The sequence below is a fragment of the Tachypleus tridentatus genome, chromosome 10 (assembly GCF_004210375.1).
Source record: "Tachypleus tridentatus isolate NWPU-2018 chromosome 10, ASM421037v1, whole genome shotgun sequence".
NCBI classification, from domain to species: domain Eukaryota; kingdom Metazoa; phylum Arthropoda; class Merostomata; order Xiphosura; family Limulidae; genus Tachypleus; species Tachypleus tridentatus.
In genome coordinates, this window is record NC_134834.1 from 100,576,235 (window position 1) to 100,588,851 (window position 12,617).

The window sequence follows — 12,617 nt, forward strand, 5'->3', positions numbered from 1 at the left end:
TTTTCATCCATAGTGTAGTGCTCTTCCTTCCAATTACTTTTCATCCATAGTGTAGTGCTCTTCCTTCCAATTACTTTTCATCCATAGTGTAGTGCTCTTCCTTCCAATTACTTTTCATCCATAGTGTAGGGCTCTTCCTTCCAATTACTTTTCATCCATAGTGTAGGGCTCTTCCTTCCAATTACTTTTCATCCATAGTGTAGTGCTCTTCCTTCCAATTACTTTTCATCCATAGTGTAGGGCTCTTCCTTCCAATTACTTTTCATCCATAGTGTAGTGCTCTTCCTTCCATTACTTTTCATCCATAGTGTAGTGCTCTTCCTTCCAATTACTTTTCATCCATAGTGTAGTGCTCTTCCTTCCAATTACTTTTCATCCATAGTGTAGTGCTCTTCCTTCCAATTACTTTTCATCCATAGTGTAGGGCTCTTCCTTCCAATTACTTTTCATCCATAGTGTAGGGCTCTTCCTTCCAATTACTTTTCATCCATAGTGTAGGGCTCTTCCTTCCAATTACTTTTCATCCATAGTGTAGGGCTCTTCCTTCCAAGTACTTTTCATCCATAGTGTAGTGCTCTTCCTTCCAATTACTTTTCATCCATAGTGTAGTGCTCTTCCTTCCAATTACTTTTCATCCATAGTGTAGTGCTCTTCCTTCCAATTACTTTTCATCCATAGTGTAGTGCTCTTCCTTCCAGTTACTTTTCATCCATAGTGTAGTGCTCTTCCTTCCAATTACTTTTCATCCATAGTGTAGTGCTCTTCCTTCCAATTACTTTTCATCCATAGTGTAGGGCTCTTCCTTCCAATTACTTTTCATCCATAGTGTAGTGCTCTTCCTTCCAATTACTTTTCATCCATAGTGTAGGGCTCTTCCTTCCAATTACTTTTCATCCATAGTGTAGTGCTCTTCCTTCCAATTACTTTTCATCCATAGTGTAGGGCTCTTCCTTCCAATTACTTTTCATCCATAGTGTAGGGCTCTTCCTTCCAATTACTTTTCATCCATAGTGTAGTGCTCTTCCTTCCAGTTACTTTTCATCCATAGTGTAGGGCTCTTCCTTCCAATTACTTTTCATCCATAGTGTAGGTGCTCTTCCTTCCAATTACTTTTCATCCATAGTGTAGTGCTCTTCCTTCCAATTACTTTTCATCCATAGTGTAGGGCTCTTCCTTCCAATTACTTTTCATCCATAGTGTAGGGCTCTTCCTTCCAATTACTTTTCATCCATAGTGTAGGGCTCTTCCTTCCAATTACTTTTCATCCATAGTGTAGTGCTCTTCCTTCCAATTACTTTTCATCCATAGTGTAGTGCTCTTCCTTCCAATTACTTTTCATCCATAGTGTAGTGCTCTTCCTTCCAATTACTTTTCATCCATAGTGTAGGGCTCTTCCTTCCAATTACTTTTCATCCATAGTGTAGTGCTCTTCCTTCCAATTACTTTTCATCCATAGTGTAGGGCTCTTCCTTCCAATTACTTTTCATCCATAGTGTAGGGCTCTTCCTTCCAATTACTTTTCATCCATAGTGTAGTGCTCTTCCTTCCAATTACTTTTCATCCATAGTGTAGTGCTCTTCCTTCCAATTACTTTTCATCCATAGTGTAGTGCTCTTCCTTCCAATTACTTTTCATCCATTCATCCATAGTGTAGGGCTCTTCCTTCCAATTACTTTTCATCCATAGTGTAGGGCTCTTCCTTCCAATTACTTTTCATCCATAGTGTAGGGCTCTTCCTTCCAATTACTTTTCATCCATAGTGTAGGGCTCTTCCTTCCAATTACTTTTCATCCATAGTGTAGGGCTCTTCCTTCCAATTACTTTTCATCCATAGTGTAGTGCTCTTCCTTCCAATTACTTTTCATCCATAGTGTAGTGCTCTTCCTTCCAATTACTTTTCATCCATAGTGTAGGGCTCTTCCTTCCAATTACTTTTCATCCATAGTGTAGTGCTTCTTCCTTCTTTTCATCCATTTCCTTTTCATCCATAGTGTAGGGCTCTTCCTTCCAATTACTTTTCATCCATAGTGTAGGGCTCTTCCTTCCAGTTTCTTATCATCCAGAGTGTAGGGTTCTTCCTTCCAATTACTTTTCATCCATAGTGTAGTGCTCTTCCTTCCAAGTACTTTTCATCCATAGTGTAGGGCTCTTCCTTCCAATTACTTTTCATCCATAGTGTAGGGCTCTTCCTTCCAATTACTTTTCATCCATAGTGTAGGGCTCTTCCTTCCAAGTACTTTTCATCCAGAGTGTAGTACTCTTCCTTCCAATTACTTTTCATCCATAGTGTAGGTGCTCTTCCTTCCAATTACTTTTCATCCATAGTGTAGTGCTCTTCCTTCCAATTACTTTTCATCCATAGTGTAGGGCTCTTCCTTCCAATTACTTTTCATCCATAGTGTAGGGCTCTTCTTCCTTCCATAGTGTACTTTTCATCCATAGTGTAGGGCTCTTCCTTCCAATTACTTTTCATCCATAGTGTAGTGCTCTTCCTTCCAAGTGTACTTTTCATCCATAGTGTAGGGCTCTTCCTTCCAATTACTTTTCATCCATAGTGTAGGGCTCTTCCTTCCAAGTACTTTTCATCCATAGTGTAGTGCTCTTCCTTCCAATTACTTTTCATCCATAGTGTAGTGCTCTTCCTTCCAATTACTTTTCATCCATAGTGTAGGGCTCTTCCTTCCAAGTACTTTTCATCCATAGTGTAGGGCTCTTCCTTCCAATTACTTTTCATCCATAGTGTAGTGCTCTTCCTTCCAATTACTTTTCATCCATAGTGTAGGGCTCTTCCTTCCAATTACTTTTCATCCATAGTGTAGTGCTCTTCCTTCCAATTACTTTTCATCCATAGTGTAGGGCTCTTCCTTCCAATTACTTTTCATCCATAGTGTAGGGCTCTTCCTTCCAATTACTTTTCATCCATAGTGTGGTGCTCTTCCTTCCAATTACTTTTCATCCATAGTGTGGTGCTCTTCCTTCCAATTACTTTTCATCCATAGTGTAGGGCTCTTCCTTCCAAGTACTTTTCATCCATAGTGTAGGGCTCTTCCTTCCAAGTACTTTTCATCCATAGTGTAGTGCTCTTCCTTCCAAGTACTTTTCATCCATAGTGTAGGGCTCTTCCTTCAAATTACTTTTCATCCATAGTGTAGAGCTCTTCCTTCCAATTACTTTTCATCCATGTGTAGTGCTTTTCCTTCCAGTTACTTTTTGTCCAGAGTGTAGGGTTCTTCCTTCCAATTACTTTTCATCCAGAGTGTATATGCTCTTCCTTCCAGTTTCTTATCATCCAGAGTGTAGGGTTCTTCCTTCCAATTACTTTTCATCCATAGTGTAGGGCTCTTCCTTCCAATTACTTTTCATCCATAGTGTAGGGCTCTTCCTTCCAATTACTTTTCATCCATAGTGTAGTGCTCTTCCTTCCAATTACTTTTCATCCATAGTGTAGGGCTCTTCCTTCCAATTACTTTTCATCCATAGTGTAGTGCTCTTCCTTCCAATTACTTTTCATCCATAGTGTAGTGCTCTTCCTTCCAATTACTTTTCATCCATAGTGTAGTGCTCTTCCTTCCAATTACTTTTCATCCATAGTGTAGGGCTCTTCCTTCCAATTACTTTTCATCCATAGTGTAGTGCTCTTCCTTCCAATTACTTTTCATCCATAGTGTAGTGCTCTTCCTTCCAATTACTTTTCATCCATAGTGTAGGGCTCTTCCTTCCAATTACTTTTCATCCATAGTGTAGTGCTCTTCCTTCCAATTACTTTTCATCCATAGTGTAGGGCTCTTCCTTCGAATTACTTTTCATCCATAGTGTAGGGCTCTTCCTTCCAATTACTTTTCATCCATAGTGTAGGGCTCTTCCTTCGAATTACTTTTCATCCATAGTGTAGGGCTCTTCCTTCGAATTACTTTTCATCCATAGTGTAGTGCTCTTCCTTCCAATTACTTTTCATCCATAGTGTAGTGCTCTTCCTTCCAATTACTTTTCATCCATAGTGTAGTGCTCTTCCTTCCAGTTACTTTTCATCCAGAGTGTAGGGTTCTTCCTTCCAATTACTTTTCATCCATAGTGTAGGGCTCTTCCTTCCAATTACTTTTCATCCATAGTGTAGGGCTCTTCCTTCCAAGTACTTTTCATCCATAGTGTAGTGCTCTTCCTTCCAATTACATTTCATCCATAGTGTAGGGCTCTTCCTTCCAATTACTTTTCATCCATAGTGTAGTGCTCTTCCTTCAAGTACTTTTCATCCATAGTGTAGGGCTCTTCCTTCCAATTACTTTTCATCCATAGTGTAGGCTCTTCCTTCCAATTACTTTTCATCCATAGTGTAGGGCTCTTCCTTCCAATTACTTTTCATCCATAGTGTAGGGCTCTTCCTTCCAATTACTTTTCATCCATAGTGTAGGGCTCTTCCTTCCAATTACTTTTCATCCATAGTGTAGGGCTCTTCCTTCCAATTACTTTTCATCCATAGTGTAGGGCTCTTCCTTCCAAGTACTTTTCATCCATAGTGTAGGGCTCTTCCTTCCAATTACTTTTCATCCATAGTGTAGTGCTCTTCCTTCCAATTACTTTTCATCCATAGTGTAGTGCTCTTCCTTCCAATTACTTTTCATCCATAGTGTAGTGCTCTTCCTTCCAATTACTTTTCATCCATAGTGTAGGGCTCTTCCTTCCAATTACTTTTCATCCATAGTGTAGGGCTCTTCCTTCCAATTACTTTTCATCCATAGTGTAGGGCTCTTCCTTCCAATTACTTTTCATCCATAGTGTAGTGCTCTTCCTTCCAATTACTTTTCATCCATAGTGTAGGGCTCTTCCTTCCAATTACTTTTCATCCATAGTGTAGTGCTCTTCCTTCCAATTACTTTTCATCCATAGTGTGGTGCTCTTCCTTCCAATTACTTTTCATCCATAGTGTAGGGCTCTTCCTTCCAAGTACTTTTCATCCATAGTGTAGGGCTCTTCCTTCCAAGTACTTTTCATCCATAGTGTAGTGCTCTTCCTTCCAATTACTTTTCATCCATAGTGTAGGGCTCTTCCTTCCAATTACTTTTCATCCATAGTGTAGGGCTCTTCCTTCCAATTACTTTTCATCCAGTGTGTAGTGCTTTTCCTTCCAGTTACTTTTTGTCCAGAGTGTAGGGTTCTTCCTTCCAATTACTTTTCATCCAGAGTGTATATGCTCTTCCTTCCAGTTTCTTATCATCCAGAGTGTAGGGTTCTTCCTTCCAATTACTTTTCATCCATAGTGTAGGGCTCTTCCTTCCAATTACTTTTCATCCATAGTGTAGGGCTCTTCCTTCCAATTACTTTTCATCCATAGTGTAGTGCTCTTCCTTCCAATTACTTTTCATCCTTCCAATTACTTTTCATCCATAGTGTAGGGCTCTTCCTTCCAATTACTTTTCATCCATAGTGTAGTGCTCTTCCTTCCAATTACTTTTCATCCATAGTGTAGTGCTCTTCCTTCCAATTACTTTTCATCCATAGTGTAGTGCTCTTCCTTCCAATTACTTTTCATCCATAGTGTAGGGCTCTTCCTTCCAATTACTTTTCATCCATAGTGTAGGGCTCTTCCTTCCAATTACTTTTCATCCATAGTGTAGGGCTCTTCCTTCCAATTACTTTTCATCCATAGTGTAGTGCTCTTCCTTCCAATTACTTTTCATCCATAGTGTAGGGCTCTTCCTTCCAAGTACTTTTCATCCATAGTGTAGGGCTCTTCCTTCCAAGTACTTTTCATCCATAGTGTAGTGCTCTTCCTTCCAATTACTTTTCATCCATAGTGTAGGGCTCTTCCTTCCTTCCAGTGTAGCTCTTCCTTCCAATTACTTTTCATCCATAGTGTAGTGCTCTTCCTTCCAATTACTTTTCATCCATAGTGTAGTGCTCTTCCTTCCAATTACTTTTCATCCATAGTGTAGGGCTCTTCCTTCCAATTACTTTTCATCCATAGTGTAGTGCTCTTCCTTCGAATTACTTTTCATCCGTAGTGTAGGGCTCTTCCTTCCAATTACTTTTCATCCATAGTGTAGGTGCTCTTCCTTCCAATTACTTTTCATCCATAGTGTAGGGCTCTTCCTTCCAATTACTTTTCATCCATAGTGTAGTGCTCTTCCTTCCAATTACTTTTCATCCATAGTGTAGGGCTCTTCCTTCCAATTACTTTTCATCCATAGTGTAGGTGCTCTTCCTTCCAATTACTTTTCATCCATAGTGTAGTGCTCTTCCTTCCAATTACTTTTCATCCATAGTGTAGTGCTCTTCCTTCCAATTACTTTTCATCCATAGTGTAGGGCTCTTCCTTCCAATTACTTTTCATCCATAGTGTAGGGCTCTTCCTTCCAATTACTTTTCATCCATAGTGTAGGGCTCTTCCTTCCAATTACTTTTCATCCATAGTGTAGGGCTCTTCCTTCCAATTACTTTTCATCCATAGTGTAGGGCTCTTCCTTCCATTACAGGGCTCTTTACTTTTCATCCATAGTGTAGTGCTCTTCCTTCCAATTACTTTTCATCCATAGTGTAGTGCTCTTCCTTCCAATTACTTTTCATCCATAGTGTAGTGCTCTTCCTTCCAATTACTTTTCATCCATAGTGTGCTCTTCCTTCCAATTACTTTTCATCCATAGTGTAGGGCTCTTCCTTCCTTCCAAGTGTAGGGCTCTTTTCCATCCATCCATAGTGTAGGGCTCTTCCTTCCAATTACTTTTCATCCATAGTGTAGGGCTCTTCCTTCCAATTACTTTTCATCCATAGTGTAGTGTAGCTCTTCCTTCCAATTACTTTTCATCCATAGTGTAGTGCTCTTCCTTCCAATTACTTTTCATCCATAGTGTAGGGCTCTTCCTTCCAATTACTTTTCATCCATAGTGTAGTGCTCTTCCTTCCAATTACTTTTCATCCATAGTGTAGTGTAGTGGGCTCTTCCTTCCAATTACTTTTCATCCATAGTGTAGGGCTCTTCCTTCCAATTACTTTTCATCCATAGTGTAGGGCTCTTCCTTCCAATTACTTTTCATCCATAGTGTAGGGCTTCCTTCCTTCCAATTACTTTTCATCCATAGTGTAGTGCTCTTCCTTCCAATTACTTTTCATCCATAGTGTAGGGCTCTTCCTTCCAATTACTTTTCATCCATAGTGTAGTGCTCTTCCTTCCAATTACTTTTCATCCATAGTGTAGGGCTCTTCCTTCCAATTACTTTTCATCCATAGTGTAGGGCTCTTCCTTCCAATTACTTTTCATCCATAGTGTAGGGCTCTTCCTTCCAATTACTTTTCATCCATAGTGTAGGGCTCTTCCTTCCAATTACTTTTCATCCATAGTGTAGTGCTCTTCCTTCCAATTACTTTTCATCCATAGTGTAGTGCTCTTCCTTCCAATTACTTTTCATCCATAGTGTAGGGCTCTTCCTTCCAATTACTTTTCATCCATAGTGTAGTGCTCTTCCTTCCAATTACTTTTCATCCATAGTGTAGGGCTCTTCCTTCCAAGTACTTTTCATCCATAGTGTAGTGCTCTTCCTTCCAATTACTTTTCATCCATAGTGTAGGGCTCTTCCTTCCAATTACTTTTCATCCATAGTGTAGGGCTCTTCCTTCCAATTACTTTTCATCCATAGTGTAGTGCTCTTCCTTCCAATTACTTTTCATCCATAGTGTAGTGCTCTTCCTTCCAATTACTTTTCATCCATAGTGTAGGGCTCTTCCTTCCAAGTACTTTTCATCCATAGTGTAGGGCTCTTCCTTCCAAGTACTTTTCATCCATAGTGTAGTGCTCTTCCTTCCAATTACTTTTCATCCATAGTGTAGGGCTCTTCCTTCCAATTACTTTTCATCCATAGTGTAGAGCTCTTCCTTCCAATTACTTTTCATCCAGTGTGTAGTGCTTTTCCTTCCAGTTACTTTTTGTCCAGAGTGTAGGGTTCTTCCTTCCAATTACTTTTCATCCAGAGTGTATATGCTCTTCCTTCCAGTTTCTTATCATCCAGAGTGTAGGGTTCTTCCTTCCAATTACTTTTCATCCATAGTGTAGGGCTCTTCCTTCCAATTACTTTTCATCCATAGTGTAGGGCTCTTCCTTCCAAGTACTTTTCATCCATAGTGTAGGGCTCTTCCTTCCAATTACTTTTCATCCATAGTGTAGTGCTCTTCCTTCCAATTACATTTCATCCATAGTGTAGTGTTCTTCCTTCCACTTTTCATCCATAGTGTAGGGCTCTTCCTTTACTTTTCATCCATAGTGTAGTGCTCTTCCTTCCAATTACTTTTCATCCATAGTGTAGGGCTCTTCCTTCCAATTACTTTTCATCCATAGTGTAGGGCTCTTCCTTCCAATTACTTTTCATCCATAGTGTAGGGCTCTTCCTTCCAATTACTTTTCATCCATAGTGTAGTGCTCTTCCTTCCAATTACTTTTCATCCAGTGTAGTGTAGTGTGCTCTTCCTTCCAATTACTTTTCATCCATAGTGTAGTGCTCTTCCTTCCAATTACTTTTCATCCATAGTGTAGGGCTCTTCCTTCCAAGTACTTTTCATCCATAGTGTAGTGCTCTTCCTTCCAATTACTTTTCATCCATAGTGTAGTGCTCTTCCTTCCAATTACTTTTCATCCATAGTGTAGAGCTCTTCCTTCCAATTACTTTTCATCCATAGTGTAGTGCTCTTCCTTCCAGTTACTTTTCATCCAGAGTGTAGGGCTCTTCCTTCCAATTACTTTTCATCCATAGTGTAGTGCTCTTCCTTCCAGTTACTTTTCATCCATAGTGTAGGGCTCTTCCTTCCAATTACTTTTCATCCATAGTGTAGGGCTCTTCCTTCCAATTACTTTTCATCCATAGTGTAGTGCTCTTCCTTCCAATTACTTTTCATCCATAGTGTAGTGCTCTTCCTTCCAATTACTTTTCATCCATAGTGTAGGGCTCTTCCTTCCAAGTACTTTTCATCCATAGTGTAGGGCTCTTCCTTCCAAGTACTTTTCATCCATAGTGTAGGGCTCTTCCTTCCAAGCTCTTCCTTCCAATTACTTTTCATCCATAGTGTAGGGCTCTTCCTTCCAATTACTTTTCATCCATAGTGTAGGGCTCTTCCTTCCAATTACTTTTCATCCATAGTGTAGGGCTCTTCCTTCCAATTACTTTTCATCCATAGTGTAGGGCTCTTCCTTCCAATTACTTTTCATCCATAGTGTAGTGCTCTTCCTTCCAATTACTTTTCATCCATAGTGTAGGGCTCTTCCTTCCAATTACTTTTCATCCATAGTGTAGGGCTCTTCCTTCCATTACTTTTCATTACTTTTCATCCATAGTGTAGGGCTCTTCCTTCCAATTACTTTTCATCCATAGTGTAGGGCTCTTCCTTCCAATTACTTTTCATCCATAGTGTAGGGCTCTTCCTTCCAATTACTTTTCATCCATAGTGTAGGGCTCTTCCTTCCAATTACTTTTCATCCATAGTGTAGGGCTCTTCTTCCTTTTCATCCAGGGCTCTTCCTTTACTTTTCATCCATAGTGTAGTGCTCTTCCTTCCAATTACTTTTCATCCATAGTGTAGTGCTCTTCCTTCCAATTACTTTTCATCCATAGTGTAGTGCTCTTCCTTCCAAGTACTTTTCATCCATAGTGTAGTGCTCTTCCTTCCAATTACTTTTCATCCATAGTGTAGGGCTCTTCCTTCCAATTACTTTTCATCCATAGTGTAGGGCTCTTCCTTCCAATTACTTTTCATCCATAGTGTAGGGCTCTTCCTTCCAATTACTTTTCATCCATAGTGTAGGGCTCTTCCTTCCAAGTACTTTTCATCCATAGTGTAGTGCTCTTCCTTCCAAGTACTTTTCATCCATAGTGTAGTGCTCTTCCTTCCAATTACTTTTCATCCATAGTGTAGGGCTCTTCCTTCCAAGTACTTTTCATCCATAGTGTAGTGCTCTTCCTTCCAATTACTTTTCATCCATAGTGTAGTGCTCTTCCTTCCAATTACTTTTCATCCATAGTGTAGGGCTCTTCCTTCCAATTACTTTTCATCCATAGTGTAGGGCTCTTCCTTCCAATTACTTTTCATCCATAGTGTAGTGCTCTTCCTTCCAATTACTTTTCATCCATAGTGTAGGGCTCTTCCTTCCAATTACTTTTCATCCATAGTGTAGTGCTCTTCCTTCCAATTACTTTTCATCCATAGTGTAGGGCTCTTCCTTCCAATTACTTTTCATCCATAGTGTAGGGCTCTTCCTTCCAATTACTTTTCATCCATAGTGTGGTGCTCTTCCTTCCAATTACTTTTCATCCATAGTGTGGTGCTCTTCCTTCCAATTACTTTTCATCCATAGTGTAGGGCTCTTCCTTCCAAGTACTTTTCATCCATAGTGTAGGGCTCTTCCTTCCAAGTACTTTTCATCCATAGTGTAGTGCTCTTCCTTCCAATTACTTTTCATCCATAGTGTAGGGCTCTTCCTTCCAATTACTTTTCATCCAGCTCTTCCTTCCAATTACTTTTCATGTGTAGTGCTTTTCCTTCCAGTTACTTTTTGTCCAGAGTGTAGGGTTCTTCCTTCCAATTACTTTTCATTCAGAGTGTATATGCTCTTCCTTCCAGTTTCTTATCATCCAGAGTGTAGGGTTCTTCCTTCCAATTACTTTTCATCCATAGTGTAGGGCTCTTCCTTCCAATTACTTTTCATCCATAGTGTAGGCTCTTCCTTCAAGTACTCATCCAAGTGTAGTGCTCTTTTCATCCATCCAGTGTAGGGCTCTTCCTTCCAATTACTTTTCATCCATAGTGTAGTGCTCTTCCTTCCATTACTTTTCATCCATAGTGTAGGTGCTCTTCCTTCCAATTACTTTTCATCCATAGTGTAGTGCTCTTCCTTCCAATTACTTTTCATCCATAGTGTAGTGTGCTCTTCCTTCCAATTACTTTTCATCCATAGTGTAGGGCTCTTCCTTCCAATTACTTTTCATCCATAGTGTAGTGCTCTTCCTTCCAATTACTTTTCATCCATAGTGTAGGGCTCTTCCTTCCAATTACTTTTCATCCATAGTGTAGTGCTCTTCCTTCCAATTACTTTTCATCCATAGTGTAGTGCTCTTCCTTCCAATTACTTTTCATCCATAGTGTAGGGCTCTTCCTTCCAAGTACTTTTCATCCATAGTGTAGGGCTCTTCCTTCCAATTACTTTTCATCCATAGTGTAGGGCTCTTCCTTCCAATTACTTTTCATCCATAGTGTAGTGCTCTTCCTTCCAATTACTTTTCATCCATAGTGTAGGGCTCTTCCTTCCAAGTACTTTTCATCCATAGTGTAGTGCTCTTCCTTCCAATTACTTTTCATCCATAGTGTAGGGCTCTTCCTTCCAAGTACTTTTCATCCAGAGTGTAGTGCTCTCCTTCCTTCCAGTTACAATTACTTTCATCCAGAGTGTAGGGTTCTTCCTTCCAATTACTTTTCATCCATAGTGTAGTGCTCTTCCTTCCAATTACTTTTCATCCATAGTGTAGGGCTCTTCCTTCCAAGTACTTTTCATCCATAGTGTAGGGCTCTTCCTTCCAATTACTTTTCATCCATAGTGTAGGGCTCTTCCTTCCAATTACTTTTCATCCATAGTGTAGGGCTCTTCCTTCCAAGTACTTTTCATCCATAGTGTAGGGCTCTTCCTTCCAATTACTTTTCATCCATAGTGTAGGGCTCTTCCTTCCAAGTACTTTTCATCCATAGTGTAGGGCTCTTCCTTCCAATTACTTTTCATCCATAGTGTAGTGCTCTTCCTTCCAAGTACTTTTCATCCATAGTGTAGGGCTCTTCCTTCCAATTACTTTTCATCCATAGTGTAGGGCTCTTCCTTCCAATTACTTTTCATCCATAGTGTAGGGCTCTTCCTTCCAAGTACTTTTCATCCAGAGTGTAGTGCTCTTCCTTCCAATTACTTTTCATCCATAGTGTAGGGCTCTTCCTTCCAAGTACTTTTCATCCATAGTGTAGGGCTCTTCCTTCCAATTACTTTTCATCCATAGTGTAGTGCTCTTCCTTCCAATTACTTTTCATCCATAGTGTAGGGCTCTTCCTTCCAAGTACTTTTCATCCATAGTGTAGTGCTCTTCCTTCCAATTACTTTTCATCCATAGTGTAGGGCTCTTCCTTCCAATTACTTTTCATCCATAGTGTAGGGCTCTTCCTTCCAATTACTTTTCATCCATAGTGTGGTGCTCTTCCTTCCAATTACTTTTCATCCATAGTGTAGTGCTCTTCCTTCCAATTACTTTTCATCCATAGTGTAGGGCTCTTCCTTCCAAGTACTTTTCATCCATAGTGTAGTGCTCTTCCTTCCAAGTACTTTTCATCCATAGTGTAGGGCTCTTCCTTCAAATTACTTTTCATCCATAGTGTAGAGCTCTTCCTTCCAATTACTTTTCATCCAGTGTGTAGTGCTTTTCCTTCCAGTTACTTTTTGTCCAGAGTGTAGGGTTCTTCCTTCCAATTACTTTTCATTCAGAGTGTATATGCTCTTCCTTCCAGTTTCTTATCATCCAGAGTGTAGGGTTCTTCCTTCCAATTACTTTTCATCCATAGTGTAGGGCACTTCCTTCCAATTACTTTTCATCCATATTGTAGGGCTCTTC